The sequence below is a fragment of the Trichechus manatus genome, unplaced genomic scaffold (assembly GCF_000243295.1).
Source record: "Trichechus manatus latirostris isolate Lorelei unplaced genomic scaffold, TriManLat1.0 scaffold00020, whole genome shotgun sequence".
NCBI lineage: Eukaryota > Metazoa > Chordata > Mammalia > Sirenia > Trichechidae > Trichechus > Trichechus manatus.
Window position 1 is genome coordinate 13,262,546 of NW_004443956.1, and position 10,423 is coordinate 13,272,968.

Here is a 10,423-nt window from a genome sequence, read left to right on the forward strand (position 1 = left end):
ATGGTATCTCATTGTGGTTTTAATTTGCATTTCTCTAATGGCTAGTGATCCGAGCATTTCCTCATGTGTCTGTTGGCCATTTGAATGTCTTCTCTGGTGAAGTGTCTGTTCATTTCCTTTGCCCATTTTTTAATAGGATTATTTGTCTTTTTGTTGTAGAGATGTTGGATTTTCTTGTAGATTATGGAGATTAGACCTTTGATTTGTACTGTCCAGAATTTTTTTCCCAGTCTGTAGGTTCTCTTTTTATTCTTTTGAAGAGCATAGGTGTATGATTTTTAGAAGATCCCAGTTATCTAGCTTATCTATTGGGTTTTGTGCATTGATGGTTATGGTTTGTATCCTGTTAATGCTGTGTATTAAGGCCTGTAGTGTTGGTCCTATTTTTTCTTCTATGGACTTTATAGTTTTAGGCTTTATATTCAGGTCTTTGATCCATTTTGAAGCATTTTTTTTTCCCTCTTTATTTTGATGAGTAGGTTTGTTAAGTTTCTTTGTGGTTACCATGAAATTTACCCTTATCTAAGTTTGAGGCAGTCTATTATTACTTGGTATTGCCTCTCCATTAGAAGGTTCTATACCTACACCATTTACTCCCTCTTATTGTTCTGATGTTGCTGTCATTTACGGATTAACTGCTCTGATTCCCTGTTGTATTTCTTTTGGTTTTGGGTAGTCCTTGAGAGTTCATATCCTAGATTGGTATCTGGCTGGTACGATCCTGCATCCTAGATTCAGCCCGTGAGCTGATGTTGTTCGTTTTCAGACTGAAGGACTCCCTTTAATAATTCTTGTAAGTTTGGTTTGGTTTTTACATAGTCCCTTAATTTCTGTTTATCTGGAAATGTCCTACTTTCATCATCGTATTTGAACAAGAGTTTTGCAGGATATATTACTCTTGGCGGGCAATTTTTTTCTTTCAAGATTTTATATATGTCCTCCCATTGCCTTCTTGCCTGCATGGTTTCTGTTGAATAATCTGAACTTAATCTTATTGTTTCTCCCCTGTATGTGATTTTTTGTTTTTCTCAAGCTGCTCTCAGGATTCTTTGTCTTTGGTTTTGGAGAGTGTGATTATGCTATGCCTTGGTGATTTTTCTTTTGGGGTCTATCCTATATGGGGTTCGTTGTGCTTTGTGGATGGCCAGCTTTTCATCCTTCGTGATATTGGGTAAGTTTTCTGTCAGCAGTTCTTCAATGCTCCTGTGTTTTCTGTTTTCTCCCCATTCTGGAATTCCAATCACCTGCAGATTTTTGCTTTTGATTGTATCCCACATAATTATCAGGGTCTCTTCATTTTTCTTAGTTCTTTTTTCTGATTTTTCCTCAGAGTTGTACCCAAGTGTTTCTCTGATCCTGTCTTCCACTGTTTCAAACCTGCTCCTCAGCCCTTCTATGACACTGTCCATTTCTGAAATCTTGTTGTTTATCTTTTGGATTTCTAATTGTTGTTTCTGTATGATTTCTAGATGGAATTTATTTTGGCATTTTGTTCCTGCATTATTTTCCTGGATTGTTCCATTTTTTTTTCTGTATTTTCCATGAATTTGTCTATTTTCTTCCTCATTTTTGTCTGCTTTTTGCTTCAACTCTTGGATAGTTCTGAACATTAGAGATTTGAATTCCCTATTAGGTAGTTCTAGTGCCTTTTCTTCTACTGGGAAGTCATGTGGTGTTTAATTTTGGACGCCTACTGAACTATCCTGTCCTGGTTTTGTAAACCTTCTGATATTGTCTGACGTCTTCAGGGCATTTGGTAGTTATTTTTCTCATTTATTGATTGTAGATTTGTTTGCTTTGTCCTGCTTTTTTGTTTTATTTGGCTATGTCTGAGCAGGCGGGCTGTGTGTTCTTTGTTGTTTGCTCATCTGTGGGCATGATACTTTTCGCCTCCTTCCCCAGCTGGCAGGGTCAGCCGCTCAGATATGGTACAGCAGGGCAGGTCTAACTGAAGAGGAGTTGCTGGGATGGGTTGTTTCTGGCACTTACAATGGCCACCAGGGTGGGCCAGTAATCAGTGCAGGGCAGGTTCTGCTAGGCCGTGCCTGGGCTGCTTGGTGGTGTGATGTTCAGTGCATGATGCAGGATGGAGGGGGGAGACTGTGATGTGTGGAGCTAAGATGGGTATGGGAGAGAGGAGAGAGGAACAGGAACCAAAAACATACAAACAAAAAAGAGCGCTAGGGGAGCTTGCCACTGGAGTGGAGAGAAGAGAGACTATGAAATGGAGAAAAACAAAAAGGAGAAGAAAAAAAAATGAATAAATAAAAATTAGAAAGCAAAAAGAAAAGCAAAGCTCCCAGGGATCCCACTGGTGTGGCTGCCAGGTCTGCGGAAGTTGCTCCCAGGTTGTGAAGTACAGCGTGGTAGAAGGGGTAGAGGTGTCACTCAGCAACCAGGTATTCACGGAACAGGAAAAGAAGGAAAGTATAGAGAGACGAGAAACTGAGTAATGAAGAAAAAGAGGGAAAAGAAAACAAAACAAACAAATTAGAAAAGAACAAGAAACCCCCCCCTGAAAAAAAAACAGAAAAAGAAAAAAAAAAAAAACAACAACAAGAAAAAAGAAATGCGCCCAGGGATCCCTCTGTGCGTCTGCACAAACTGAGGGGGTAGGTCCCAAGCCGTGCAGTACTGCCCGGCTAGAACAGGCTCTCAATTTGAGAAAAGAAAAAACAAACAAACAATTCAAAAAAGACAAAAAAAAGCCCCAGGATCCTACCAGCGTGGCAGCATGGGCCAGGAAGCAGTCTCGCACTCAAGCAGTGTTTCACAGCCTTTCAGGAAGAAGCAAAGATGGTACACGGAGCCAGGTATTTGAGAGAAAGGAGGGGGAGGTGGTGAGAGGTAAGGAAGAAATCTGAAGAAGCGGAAAAAAGCAACACTAGCAGCCAACAAATGGCACTCAGGGAACTGGCCAGTGTGGGCAAGCGGAATCCAAGCGACACTGGGGTGAAGCCAGTGCTTCCCAGCCAACAGACTGTGGCTACAGGAAGCAAAGGAGGCCAAGTGGGGGTGAAAAAGGGTGCAGGGTGGGAAAGCATATATCGCTGGTTACCGGTTGCTCTGTCTCCTGCTGGAAGTTCTGTGAAGCTGCTTTCTTGTACCCCCTGTTCGCTGGTCTCTGATAGGAGTCCAAGATGGTGGGTCCGTGCTGTGTTAGCTGATAGGGGACCTCTGCATATACCTCTCCTCACTCTCTGTTCTCTGTCAGTTTCTTATTCAATTTGGTGCTTGGCTGAGTTCTTTATCTCTTCATTTGATGCTTACGGTTTCAGGACTGCCGTTTTCTCTGTTTGGCTTAGTTTTCCGGATCTTTGCTGTGGAGGGACAGCGTGGTGCTTCTGCCTATGGCGCCATGTTGCCCGGAAGTCGCAGAACATTTTCTTAATAAACTTTGTTATGCCAACTGACCTAGATGTCCCCTGAAACCACAGTCCCCAGAACCCCACCCCTGCTACACTGTCTCTTGAAGTGTTTGGTTGTGTTCAGGAAACTTCTTAGCTTTTGGTTTAGTCCAGTGGTGCTGACTTCTCCTGTATTGTGACTTGTCCTTCCCTTCACCTAAGATAATTATTGTCTACTATCTAGTTAGTGAATTCCCCTCTTCCTCCCTCCCCATCCTCGTAACCATCAAAAAATGTTTTCTTCTGTGTTTAAACCTTTTCTTGAGTTCTTATAATAGTGGTCTCATAGAATATTTGTCCTTTTGCGACTGACTGATTTCGTTCAGCATGATGCCTTCCAGATTCATCCATGTTATGAAATGTTTCGCAGATTCATCGTTGTTCTTTATCGTTTCGTAGTATTCCACAGTGTGAATATACCATAATTTGTTTATCCATTCATAGGTGATGGGCACCTAGGTTGTTTCCATCTTTTTGCTATTGTGAACAGTGTTGCAATGAACATGGGTGTGCATATATCTACTTGTGTGACGGCTCTTACTTCTCTAGGAAATATTCCAAGGAGTAGGGTTGCTGGATTGCATGGTACTTCTATTTCTAGCTTTTTAAAGAAGTGACAAATTGATTTCCAAAGTGTTTGTACCATTTTACATTTCCACCAGCAGTTACTCATACTAAATTTTTAAAAGTGGGATTCCTGAATCAAAAATGTTTAATGTAGCATTATTTCCAATACTGAAAACTGGAAAAATACCTATCACTACCACCACCACCACCAACAAAAAAAGCTTGTTAAATACTGACATACCAATCAGACAAAATATCAAATAGCAATTAAAATAGTATAAAGACTATATTGAAGTAAAAAAAAAATGTTTATGGCAGTGAAAAATGCAGACAATGTAAGTTACACATTTTGTTAATTTTATAAAGTATTTGTTAAAACGGAAAAGACCAAAGGGAAATAAGAATTAAACTGCTATAGTAAGGAGCTAGGACCATAAAAAGTATAATTCTTCAAAAATATTTTTATATTGCTATACAGGTATGCATTGCTTACCATCCACGATGTGTTCTGTGAAATAGGCCATCATGTGATATGGACGTTGTGTGAACACCTGGGTCCGCAGGGTGCAAGACTTCCAGGTGCTTGGACCTGGGGACTGCTGTGCAGTGCACAGCCAGGCAGCTCCTGCTGCAGACACCTCAAGTGAGCGCTTGGCCGGGTCCTGCCCATCGCGTGGCCCCACAGCCCCATGAAGGTCACACTGGGAAGACTCTGGCTGTGAGCCGGGGCAGGAGGGGAGCAGTCTCGGCGACCCGGTGCCCCTGCCCCAGCTGGGCCCCACAATGCCTGCCAACCTTGGGTGCTTGGTGTAGGATTGGGTGCCAACTCCTCCCAGTGGCAGGGGTGCCTGTTCCATGGGTGGGGGTTGGTGGGGTGGGCTTGCTGCTGAGTGGGGCTGTGGGAAGGTGTTAAAATATAAGTAGTGTGTTTAAACAGTCAGGGAGCCAAAGCATCGCCTATAAGCGAAAACAGAGCCAGGGGAAACAGGAGAAATCAAAAAGCACTCTGGGCCAGGGTGGCCTCATGCGTAACAATGGTTTTTGTCATTTGTGGCTTGGCAAGATTTATGACTCGGTGCCCCAAAGCTGTACACAGAGCACAAAACAGCAAACACTTGCTCCTTATGGCATACTGCAGCTGCAGCAGCGGAACATGAAAGGGGGAGCCCGGCTGTGTAGGAGGAAGAGCTGGCTGCAAAACTTTGCTCACCGGCATTTTCTCTTCACATCAGCCCAGCTGGATGTGGCGTTTGAAGAAAGAAGGCATGGGTCAATAATCAACCCGCACTTTCTCCTCCAAACTGCTGATGCAACCATTGCTACCTTCTCCACTAAGCCAGCCGCAGGGAAGGCCAGCTTGCCTATGAGAACCTGCTCAGGGACAGGATGATGCGAGCCAAGGGGGCTGAGGGCACCAGAGCCAGGGCTTGGGTTCCCAGGGCACAAATATTGCCACTGGCCCCTATAGGACCACACGGGGCAAAATGAGGGGACTAGACCTGCCGAGTCATGGCAACTTAGGGGGTCTGAGGTTGGGAGTTTGATCCTGGGACTCTTAGGCTGGATTCTCTAGAGAAAAACACTAGTGAGGCAGAGAGAGAGAGAGCAAAAGAGAGAGAGAGAAGCTGACAAACCCAAGATCAGCAGGTCAGACAGAAGGCTGCTGGCTTACAGGTTGCAGAGGCTGATGAATCCAAGACCGGCAGGTGATATGGCAGGCTGTTGACTCAAGTCCCAAGAACCGGAGGTCAGATGATGATGAGCCAGATGCAGGATCCAGAGCAAGCGAGGTTTGCCAGACCGTCCATATAGATATTAGACATAGGCCACATCCCTGAGGAAACCCCTTACAACTGATGGGCTAATCACGTCAGATCACATCATGGAGGATGACTACATCATTACACAACTGCCAAACCACTTCATTACAAACTGTCAAACCACTGAGAATCATGGCCCAGCCAAGCTGAGACGCAACCTTGACCATCACAGCCTCCAATGCCACAGACTAGGTGGCTTCCAGGCTGCACACAACAGCCAGGCAGAAGTGGGGCTCCAACCTCAAGACAGGGGCCTGGGGTTCTGGCACTCAGGCACCTGGGTGTCCTGGCCCACGGATATGTATGTGGTTGGGTGTTGCCTGGACGGACGTTGAGTGATGCCTACCTGTATAGTGTTTTTTTTTAAACAATGAAAAAAAAATGATTCTATTCTCAACCATTATTCCTAAACACCTTGTTAGCTTAATAACAGAAAGCAATGGTTAAGAATTAAAGGAGACTAGAACATCAAATGGTGCATTGGAGACGAGAACATCAAATGGTGCAACAGTTAATGCACTCAGCTGCCAACCAAAAGACTGGAAGTTTGAGTCCACCCAGAGGCACCCTGGAAGAAGGGCCTGGCGTTCCACTTCCAAAAAGTCAGCCATTAAAAACTCTATGGAGCACAGTTCTACTGATACACATGGGGTCACCATGAGTTGGAACTGACATGACAGCAACTGGTTTAGAGCATGAAATCAGGCTCTATAAAAATAAATTATTTCTTTATTGTGACGTAGTTTACCTTCATTTAGAATTACATACGTATGTGCCCGGTTCACCTACACAAGAGTGTAAGAACTACTATAGAGTAGGTAAGGGAAACTGCATTAATTATTTTATATACGTATCTTAAACCAGATCAGCACTGGGTTCTGAATAGGGATACTACATTAGTTGAACGAACTAGTAGAGAACTGGAAAAGGAAGTAAGTCAGGCCAACCTAGTGACATGGACAGAAACAGCAACTTAATGGCATCCAAGGACAATGTACCAATTTGAGTAATTTGCTATGTCTACCTGGATGATATTCTAGAAATCCCTAACTGTGGTCCTACTGTAAAAAAACATGAAGGAAAAGTCACATACAAATAAATTTTAAAGTACAATAAACATCCATTAGTTTGTTTTTCTAAACTGGCTGGTGGAGGATGCGAGGGCAACTTTTAAAACCACAAATTGTTTATTTTTTTCTCCAAAGTAACCAATTTAGCATAGGAAACCAGTATTAAAACCATTCATTACGATCATTCATGGTGCCCTAAGTGACCATAGCTATCAAAAATCTATTCCAGAAAAATTTCAAGTCTGGCCATAATGAAATAGCTGAGACCAACTACTGTATTTTTAGGCAAATAATGTGTGCCTTCTCTGTGAGTTTGTCCACTGTGCTCTCCTTCCATGAGGTATTTTCATAAGCACCTCTATGTCAATTTTTTTTTACACGTTGCTGTAAAAAAAATCAGCGTAACACGCTTATGAAAATACCTCGTGGGGGGAAGGTGCTGTTGGCTAACAAATGTAGGAAGTGCACGTTATTTGTGTAAAAATACAGTATACAAGCTGGACAAAATATATAAAACACCATTTGAAGGTACTGGAGTGTAACAACACAGGCAGGATTCAAAGAGCAATAATTCTTGAAAGAAGAGAAGTACACAGATTGAGCTCCACATTCATTCTGGCACTTTTCTGAGGTTATTTTCTAAATCATGTTCATTAGATGAATTTCAACAGAAAATTAGAATCTATTAAAAAGAATTAAATGGACATTCTAGAACTGAAAAATATATTATCTAAAATAAAGCACGCACAGGATAAGTTTAACGTAAAACTACACACAGTAGAAGTTAGGATTAGTGGACTTAAAAGACAGAAAATACCTAAAAGCACAGAGAGAAAAAATAATGGAAAGAACAACAGAACAGAGAATAAGAGACATGTGAGACATGATCAAAAGATCTAACACATGTGTAACTGGAGTCTCAGAAGGAGAGGAAAGAGAGCATGGGGAAGAAGCACTATTTGAAGAAATAATGGCTAAAAATTTTCCAAAATGAATACAAGACATTAATCTCTAGATTCAAGAAACCCAGCAAACCCCAGGCAGCAAAAATATAAAATGAGCTGGGGAGGTGGGGAGGGAGAACACGTAACCTTTTAAAGCAACAAGATGATTGCTGACTTTTCAACCAACTATAAAGGACAAAATGCAGAAAGAAAAAAGCTGCCAATCTAGACTGTATATCCAGTGAAAACATTATTCAAAAAGGAAGACAGAATAAGGAAGGTTTTAAAACAAACAAAAGCTGAGAAAACTGTCACCAGCCAACCTGCACTACAAGGAGTACTAAGGGGTTCTTTAGGTTGAAGGAAAAAGATTCTAGGAAGGAATGAAGAACACCAGAAAAGACAGATATGCAGAGAGATATAAATAAATAGTTAAAGCGTTAATAATATGAGGTTTACAACATATGTGGTAGTAAAATATATGACAGTAATGGCACATAGGGTAGGAGGGGAATAAACGGCGTTAAACCATCATAAGGCTTTGGCAATGTTTGAAAGGTGGTAAAGGTATTACAAGATAGACAGTAATAAGGCAAAGATGCCTATTGCAACCTAGAAGGTAGCAACTAAAAGATTTAAAAAAGAATGCATAACTAAAAAGCTAACAGAGGAGAAAAATGGGTAAGAATTCTTTACTAAATCAAATGAAAATAAGAAAGCAGGAATAAAGGAACAAAAGAAACGAGAAAAGTAGCAAACATGAAGCAAAACAGATTTCAACTCACCTATAGCAGTAATTACATTAAATGAAAATGGACTAAACATTCTAATTAAATGCTAGTTCAGGCATTTATTATATGATTCAATCACAAGTATCATTAATATATAAATTAAACACATGTTGTGTACAACCCTTGAAGGTCTGGGATCCAATCAAGGAGACCCTTTTTCTAATATGGCTAATTAGATGAATGGAGTTAAACTATGGATGAGATTGTGTGAGAGCCAAACAGGGAGGCTGTCCTTCAGTGGACACATTTCTAAAAGTTTTGAAAAAGAATACTATATCAGGGGGTCGCTTAGCTTCAAGACACAGATGGCTGAGCAGCGTGAACTTCTACAAACAAGAGAACCTGGCTAAGAAAAAAAGATAGCACAGGTATTACCTTGATTTGCTAATATTTTGATATTTGATTCTGATACCTAATCTTTTTTCCATGTACAAAATGATCACATTTCAATCCAGCAGAATTTAATAAATATTTTCACATTAAAGAGTCTCATCAAATCTTGAGCTTAAAAACAAAAATGAAACCAACATGAGCAGGAGTTTAACACTCAAATAAATTGAAGACTGTTCTGTCAGAAACAGGGAAAAAACAAAACAAAACAAAACAAAAAAAAAACCTTTCTTCCCCACAATAACTTCTCTCATTATTCTGCCACCTAAAAGCTCTTAAACAGCACCTGAATGCTGCAAATGAGTCTCAAGATTACTTATACAAAACAAGAAGAAAATGACTGTGTAGCATCAATTCTTTTTCAGTTGAGTGTGACAGATATATACTATATATATGCCAGTAATATGGCATTAGAAACTGACAACGCATGCTGAATTAAGCTAATCTGAGAGGAAATATATTGCTGATGTTAAGTAGGTCGATAGAGACAGAGTGAGAACAAAGAACAACAAAGCAGCAGTTTACTGGCAAAGAGAATGTTAAGGATTAAATGAGAAAGGTGATATTACTTCTGCAAGAGAAGATAAAACAACACAGCACTAAGGAGAACACGGAGAGAGAAGGCAAATGCCATCCTTCTTCTTTTCAGCGGGCTGTTCCTAGACCTGCTTCGAGTTTTACTTTTCCAAATAAAATGTGTATTTCTACAAAACCATTCCATTACTTCATTTCTCAAACTAAAATGACATACGAACATCCCACTTTGTTTTTCTAATGTCATCAAGTATAAAAGCTTTACTGATATAAAGCTGTACTAAGGGTGAGCAAGATCCTTAGCCACTTACTAGGTATGTGATGTTGGGTAAGTTTTTAACTTCTCTTTGAATCTCACTATTCTTAGTTATAAAGTGGGACTAATAAATAGTGTTTTCCTTGCAGGTTTACTGTGTAGATTAAATGAGCCTGTATGTGAAGATACTCCATTAGTCCTAGGACTTGACAGCCAGAGAATAAATGCTTTAATTTTCCACACCATAATCTGACAGAGAAAGATTTACTATTTTAATTTTACCCACACAAATTGCTGACATGTGATGCACCATAAAGGAAGGCATAATTCCGTCCTTCAAAAACCTAATATAGAGTTCCAGCAAAATGGTGCTCTAGGCAGAAGCACCGTGCCGTCCCTCCACAGCAAAGATCCGAAAAACTAAGCCAAACAATTACTACAACAATCCTGAAACCCGAAAACATGAAATGAAGAGATAAAGAACTCAGCCAAGCACCAAATGGAGTGAGAAAACTGACAGAGAACGGAGAGCGAGGAGAGATTCATGCAGAGGTCCCCTACCAACTAACGCAGCGCGGATCCGCCATCTTGGACTCCTATCGGAGACCAGCAAACGGGGTACGAGAAAGCAGCCTCACGGAGCG

At 41.0% G+C, this 10,423-nt stretch overlaps 1 protein-coding gene across 3 annotated transcripts in view; it reads right to left on the reverse strand.

Annotated features, from left to right (window-relative positions):
- PRKAG2 (protein kinase AMP-activated non-catalytic subunit gamma 2) overlaps positions 1-10,423 on the reverse strand; it is a 405,892-nt gene that overhangs the window by 24,792 nt on the left and 370,677 nt on the right. The window lies entirely within an intron of this gene.